Genomic DNA, 8,262 nt, shown 5'->3' with positions numbered 1-8,262 from the left:
ACAAGATTATAATATCTGCTTTGGCTCTTCAGTGGCTCTGAAAACGTGCAAGTATGGTTGGGGAGATGGAAAATAATATGAAACACTCGCTAACAGCATGTAGCGTAGAAACTTAGAAAACCACTGTAGTCATTGACTCACAGATGGTCAAATGAACAACATGTTTCTATTCCTGTATTTAATTAAATCTTAATTATACCACCAACAGGGTTCAAAACAGCATTATGAAACAGCTTGCATGAATACTAAAATACGATTGGCTGATGAGACTTTGAACTCATGTAATTATCTTCCCAAAAAAGCACACACATTGGGTCTATAAAGCCTCTTCACCAAGCAGCCCATTGCACCACAGCACAAGATTAAAAATAAATTCATGTAGAATATACTCGGTTCAAGATATGGAGCTGCTAAATGGAGAGGTAGATTTCAAATTACCAGTGAGCCCAGTTGAAAGATACTGAGAATCAGAGGGAGACTTTCCAAGGCTCCAGTACACTCTGGATCAGGCCCTTCCATGGAGGCTTTGCCTCTAACCTTTGTTGGTCTGTAGATAAAATGGACCCATAATAAAATCAAGCAACTCTAACTTAATTCTTCCACCAGCTGATCACGTGAGTTAATTAAAAACAGCTGCCTGAAATATTCCTTTGAATTGTCTTTTTTTGTTGTTGAAAGAAGGCCCTTTATTGAAAGGAAATATTTTGGAGGATCTTTCTCTTTCTTTTTTAATATGGCAGCTGAAACGACGACAACAACAACTTGTAAGTGCATTTTCCCAAGGAGTTTAGTTTTTGCAGTTCTTCCCAGAGCAGGGGGCTGGGAAGGCCTCTGGAAGGGAGCTCCATCCTAAATTCAGCTCCCAGGCTCTTCTTCCACCTTTTAAAGCCATTTCAAGCTGCTTTTCAACTTGATATTCAGAGCAGGGATCACATGTCCCTTTCCCACTTGCAAGCATTGCATGGAAGAGCTATGTATCTCAGAGCAAAAGAGCGTACCGTCTAAGGTGTGCCCACCCTACAAGCCACAGGTTCAAGAAAAAGCACAAGATACGTTAAAAAAACCTTACCGCTTTCAACTTTTATGAAAGGTTTTCTATTTTGGCAACAGTTTCTTTGGTGGACACACACAACACCTGTTCAACAACCCTCCAGCCTTGATCTGAAAAGACACTTTTTCTGTGCAGAGCAGCACAGAGGGGAAAAAGAAAGACAATGAAAAAGTAATTGTATTTTTTTTTTCCAATGAGGTACTAAAATTTAAGCCATTCTGTTGAAAAATCATTAGAAAAACTATATGATGCATTTCACAACCAACAATTGAACTCTCTCAATTTTTTTATGGAGGTGGTCAGAGCAAATAAAGCAGTGAGCAAGGCTCTGTGTGGATTTACAATTAAAAAAAAATAAAAAAATAAAAAAAGCCCCAAACTGTCTCAGTCAAAATTTTCCACCCAAGATCCATAATTTGTTGAGGGTTAGATTTTTAGTGAAAATTATAAGTTTGCAATAGTTTAAAATTTTAAAAATTTTTACCTCCTCCCCTTACCTTTGGAGATATTTTAAAAGATTAACTCAAATGTCTAAGGAAAGCGGACTCTTTTCAGAAAAACTTTTGATAGTGCAAAAAAGTCCATTGGGTGGGAGGGAATAACTTCACTAGAAAACTTCAACCTATTTGAACCTTTCAGCTGGAGCTCCTGCATTCAGGAAAAAACTTCCACTGAAAATACAAAGGTTCTTCAGGAAAACAGAGTGGGAAACCTCCTGGATGGAAGAAATCCTGGCTGGGGACACCTTTATGACTGTCTCAGAGGGGAAGAAGACCACAAAAGTCTCCAAAGCATCCTCGCACCCCATTGGGGCGCGCCCACCCAGGGATGGAGGCTACCTCTGCCACCACCTTGCTAAACTAACAAAAACCCTGGGAGAAGCGTGCATGGAAGCCTTCGCTCCCTTGAATTTTCATTTTGAAATGAAATATGACACGGACACACACTCAGCAGACAGCTGGCAGCACTCCTGCTTCCTATAAAAGCCCACCAGATTTGCTGAGAGAGAGAATGTCTTTTCACACCCCTTACTCACACTTTTTGATTTTCAACATAATTTGGTTACTGATTCATTTTATAAGGAGAGCAGAGTTTTTCTCGGGCTTTCCTTTTTTCCCCAGTGAGGCCTCACACTCCCTGAAATACCCAAAATCGCTGACACAGTGTGCTCCTCCAGGAATCCAGAGCCTTTCCCACTGAGTTACAAGCTGCCAAGGAGGTTATATTATAACAAAAGAAGTTTTTATATCCTCCTGTAGGCAGAATACTGGAAACTACCATGAAATGTGCATTATCTGAACAGTATTTGTTGATGGTTAGAATCAGCTTATTTAGGAAATTTCCAGCTGATATGTAAACATGCCATGGAGAAGGACGGAGACAGCAACAGTTGATGCAGGCAGTGTCTGAACCCTCTTGGCCCCGGTCCTGGGACTTAATATCTTAGTAACTTGTCCTTATGAGTCACTGCAGTGAAGAAGCCAGGATTGCTCTTGTCACATTTGGTAAGTGGACTGAAATGCAGTCGTGGACCGTGCAGTGGCTCAAGATAGGGCTGAGAAAAACATCTCCACCACGGCAGGGATGCCATCGTTTGCTAGGGACCTTGCAGAGGGGTATTGTTTAAAGGATTAAAAGGAAAAGTAACACAGGAAAAAAATGGGTAAAGTTGAAGAGGAAAGATCAAAGAGAGAGGTAGGGAGTGACAAATTTTAGGGAAACTCGTCAGTGAACTCAACACAGGTGTCTGGCCAAGCTGCTCCAGCCTGCCATAAACAGGAGGTCAAAGCAATCAGACAGTCCCTTTTGGCATTAAACTTCTGAATGTTTGATTAAATCAGTGAAGAGCACTAATGGCTTCCAGGAGGCCAGCCTGAATTTTCACTGGATCAGCATGATTTGGCCCATCCCATATTTCCTCAGTTTTGCTCAAAAGAAGGCCGTTGTACAAAGAAGTGCCCACAAATTCTGCCTCTCAGTGCTTTCTGCACCCAACACTAACCTGTGAAATGAAATGCAAGCAGTCACAGCAAAGAGGACTGACAGCAAATGTTATTATTTGAGCAGTGCAGCTGATCAATCCAGACCTTAAAAATCAGGGTGATGGATGCTTTTGTCTCCCTTTCTGTTCTGCATCACTGGCAATGCAGGTTTTGCAGACCAAGTTACTGTCTAAGCACTGCCATGCAAGTCCACTGCATCTACTACCTTGCATTGATTTCCCTGAGCAGAAGCTGATGAGAAAAGAAAAGAAAACATGCAGGGAGCTAGCAAGTCTTCACATCTCTGAAAGTGTTAGACTTCAATGATGAGTTACTTCTGCATTTACTGATGGCACCAAAGAAAAGCAAATCTGAAAGCAAATATATTTCTCTTGGGGAAAGGCAATGCATTTTACATATGGGTTTTGCAGGGTAAAACCAAACTCTCAGAGTGACTTTGTAGTCAGCAAAGTGTCTGTAAAAACAGCACCTTCTGAGTCATCAGCTGTGATCCTCACGCACATATCTGCCAACTCCAGCAACAAAACCAGCTTTCGTGCTCTTGGGTGTGTTGGAGCTGCAGATTCAGGCTGGCTCTGTAAGAGGGAGCTCCATCCCCCTCCGGCTCCCGTCTTCCCAGGACACGTTATCCGAAATCCTCCCGCGGAGTCCGATTCCTGGCACGGACGTGGGAACAGGAAGGAGCCTTGCGAGATGTTCAGGTCCCAGCCCACGTCCTGCAAAGAAACACCAGGGCTGCCCAGACAAGGAAGCTGATTTTTCCCACCCCAAAAAAAGCTCCTAGCACAGTACTTTTATTTGAAACTCGCCGTGAATTCAATTTCCTTGCCAAGAGGTGGGGGTAAGAGATGAGAGGATCTGTCATGCTTGGGTGCTCCCCACTACCCCTCTCACTGATTCCTTCATCCTTCTTTATCTCAAAAGGGAAAAAAATGGGAAAGAAACAGGAATTGATTGATAATATAATTAAAAAAAAAAATATTCTCCACACCCTGATTTTCTCTGTTCTATCCCTGACAGGGAGACTCTCCCAAAGGAAAAGCAAAAAGGAGCAAAGTAAAGGAGTGAAAGAACTTGTCCCCAGAAATATTTCTCTAGTTTTCTTCTAAACTTCGGAGACTTCTATGTGAATATTGCAAAATGAGGGTTTGGGTGGAGTTCCCTTCTTTTTAAGAGGTAAGAAATAAAAATACAAGAAGTAAGATTTCTTCCACATTTAATTGTTCCCTGAAAAAATGTGGGGAATTTGAAAGAAAGTAGAAGTTTTACATTAATTTCCAAATTAAAAACGTAGACATATCAACATTTCATTACTTCATCCTTGCTGTGAAACACTGAGGGGAAAATATTGAAAACTGCCACTTCCAAGAAATGATGATCACGATTTTTGTCTGAGATGCTTTTTCCAGAAAAAAAAAAAACAAACCCAAAAAAAGAAAACAAATCTTATCAGTGACATGTTTTGGTCCCCGCTATCCAACAGCCTCTTTATTTTTAACCCCAGAGATTTGTATCTAGGTCAAGTGTATGACCAATCGCCCTCCTCCCAGAGCACAAGATTTAGCCTATCGTTTCTCAGGTTAGAAATGCATTTTGCAAAACTCTCTTTGGGTCAGCGATTAGACTGAGCTCAAGGCCAATTCATATTCCATATGAATCAGTTGGTCCAGTCCTAGCGACAACAGCCAGAATATCAAATATACGACAAAACTGGCCTACTTCATGATATTTAAAACATATGGCACAACAACATACCCCACATTTCCATAGCTTCACGTGTCTGTGTTACTGATACGCCTTGCATTATAATGAAAATATTAGTACACGTTGGATTGCTGTCCCCCTCCCCCTTCCCTCCACATGGAGGGATTTCGTCATATGTCTGCTCCAGTCTGATTTTGTTATTCATCTGTGCTGAGTGCCTGACAGATGTTTGCTTGCAAATTTCTAAATCGGTCTGCACCGGCCTCACTTTGCTCCTGCTGCATTCACTGGACGTTTTACCCCATTGCGTACGGGGAGCAATGCTGTCTGCCCTCTCCTGCCTCCTTCCTGCTGCAGGGAGATAAACCCATACAGCAGCTGTGAGAGACAATGCTGGGAACATGCACTGGGAGAAAAAAACCCATCCCATCTCATTCTTCTATGTTCATGGTCTCCTGCCACACAGCAGAATGAAGATGTTAATGCAGAGAGATGCCCAGGCTGGAAAGCTCCTGCATGAAGCCCACACCTGGTGACCAAGGGCTGGAAGGAAGGGTCTGGGGGCATCAGGATTGATAGGTGGACCTTCAGCATTGACAGACTGAGCACTGACTTGTTGACTGACCCAAAAGTGTCTCTAAGCAAGCCCACTCTACTGTTAGCAGGCTCCCATCATCACAAGAAAGCACAGGAAAGCTGTTTCCTCCAGAGTCACACGCATCTCCTCAATTGCACGTTATGTTTCTATGAACCTTTGCCAGGCAACACCACCTTGCAAAGATTTCAGGTTAAAAACTCCCTCCATCCTTGTCTGTAGAAGTATTTTTGTATGGAGAAAGAAGACTATATTAGAAGAGCAGTCACACTTTGGGGCTTTCAAACTTGTTGTATCAGTGAGGTCAGGCTGAAGATTCATCTTTTGTAATACTTGCAGTAAGCACTGCTGTATATAGCCTTCTGCTTTCCCCCAAATAAAACTTTTCATGCTTGTGAAAACTTCCTTTAGGAAGTTCTCAACTTCCTTGAAAACAAGTTGTTTACTTTCAATCAACAACTTTTTTTTCTACTTGGTTTCTGAACCAGTTTTTTCAGCATATGCGCCCATAAAAAAATCAGGTCCCACTGAAAAAAACCCAGGGAGCAACTCTAATTACAAAATGTCACTGAGCTCTGGTTGCACAACATGCCATGAGACACTGACGTTTCTAGCTTTTAATTTAGGCTTTGCCTCGTAAGCTAGAAGGTATGTGTCCCACCAGTCCCGCCAAAGGTTCAGAAAGTGCTGTTTGTGCTTATGTGGTGTTTAACTGGAGACCTTGGCTCTTTATTAGCCACCCAAATCTCACACTTCCCAAAGTGAGGCTGACCCAGGGCAAATCAAAGTCAATGGAAGTGTTTCCATCACCCTGCCCAAGGCTGCTCTTCTCCCATTTTATTTTTGGTGCAACCAAGCACTCTGTTCTCCTTGGGCTTCTTCCCCTGCTTAGGCCGAGAGAAGGGCTTTCTAATGGAGAATGTAGTTTTACAGAGGTGCGGTCTAAGTAAATGGCTATTCACGTGCCTGCAAGTAGCTTGATGCTTGCAAAGGACTTTGCATGGAAATCAAGTAGCTTTACTGGAATTTATCATAAATGTTCCACCTGCCTCCTGGTGCGAGCCCAGAAAATACTGAAATACTGAAAGTATTTCCCCAGTTTCACTGTGGATCTGTGCTGTCCCCGGGACGTCACTCTTGAGCAGAAGCTCTTTTACATGAGCAGGATGGTAAAGAGACCTTGTAAATGGAGATCCCCCTCCCCAGTCCTTCCAGCAGTTAATGGATCATCTGTTCTCCTGCTTGGATGTGAGAGTGTTTCCACCCAAAATTTGTTGCATCTCCCACTCTAGTCTCTACCGTCCTCCAGAAAATGACTTATCACACTGCTTTACCCTTCCCTTTCAATCAGCTGAGCAATTCTGGGAGCTTTCAATGGCATCCTTATCCCAACCCTGAAATAACTACCTCCCAACGATGGTAGAACTACAGAAGAGCTGCACTAAAATCCCACCAGACACACCTACTCTCAGAGCCTATGGCAATGTCTACAGCTAGGTGCCTCCAGTGCTAATTCTTTCTAAATGAAAGGCTGCCTAGCGGCATACTGAAAATTGAGGCTTTGAAGCTAGCACACAGCTCCCGAACCTATTACTGCTTTTTCAAATATACTCCACTATTTCAAAATTATACAGATGGTTCTGTCACGAGTGCAAAAGCAATGGTTTCAGTATCTTCCCCATATACAAAATGTAAGCCAGCTTATACAAACGATCTTCCAGTTATATTTCCTCCATGTGTTATTTTTATGTATCTTCCAGGGAAATGCAACTGGAGAATTTGAATTTAATAAGTGCGGGATATGGGGCGCTATTAAGTCTTCAAAGCACAATCAAGCAACAGTGGTGGATCAAAGGCCTACGAAAATATTGCAAGAAATTATTGGCCCTTTAGGAGACTGAGACATGACAAATGCCTACTGGATTCGTACTTCAGCCCCCTTGGGAGGGCAGAATTATTAAAGGTCGCTGTAAAGCCTGCTGAGAGCAACATAATGTTTTTTGCTGACTTTGCAAGTTGTGGATCAGACTCCTGGTCACCTGATGGAGTATATAGCGGAACTGACAGTAAACTTTATCTTTGCCAAAAGCGCAAAAGAGACGGAAATGAAACATCACAGTAGTATTGATGCCAGAAAAAAAAAAAAAATTGCAAAGCTCAACTGATAATGAAAAAGCTGGAGGAGGTTCAGGCTGAGGACAGGTACGCTTTATAACTCTCCTCCTTCAACAATTAAATGCAAGTTAAAAGACCTCTTGAGCTAAAGTACACAAAAATGCAATACTTTGCAATCCACTACAGGTTGTGGTGCTCATCCTCCTAGCAGAGAGCTACTATTATTGTTTTAATTCAAGGATTGGATAACATGGAAGCTAGACCACATCCCTAGGCTGCAGCTGCTGCCCATGTCACCTCCTGAACTCAGGTGCTCCTGGAGAAGATTTGAGCACATGCATCACCCCTTTTAACTTCAGTGCAATGACTTATATGCTTGAAGTTGACCATATAGGATGTTGTTCTCTCCCACAGAGACCAAAATGTGCCCCACTATGAAGAGTGCAGTAGTGCATCCAGCCCTTTAGTGTACCTTATAGCTTCACCAAAAGGAATATTTCTCAAACCCAGTTTGAGATGTGTAGTTACATCTGTGATGCTGAAAGGTAGGATGTGGGCAGCTGGGACAGATGAATTAGAGCCCAGCTTCTTGTAATACTGCTGGAGCACTGCTTCCCACCATCCAATCCCGACACAGCAAGGCTCGGGATAATATTGAGCAAGTCACCCTTGCCCAGAGAAGAACACCAGGGATGCATAGAGCAATGTATCAATGGATGGGGGGGAGCACACCCTGACTCCTGGGTGGAGCAGACTTGGGAGGTTAAAATACCCAAACATGCATCTTCCCTGAC

This window comes from Pygoscelis adeliae, unplaced genomic scaffold, assembly GCF_000699105.1.
Source record: "Pygoscelis adeliae isolate BGI_AS28 unplaced genomic scaffold, ASM69910v1 Scaffold63, whole genome shotgun sequence".
In the NCBI taxonomy this organism is placed as follows: Eukaryota; Metazoa; Chordata; class Aves; order Sphenisciformes; family Spheniscidae; genus Pygoscelis; species Pygoscelis adeliae.
This window is presented reverse-complemented; position numbering follows the sequence as displayed.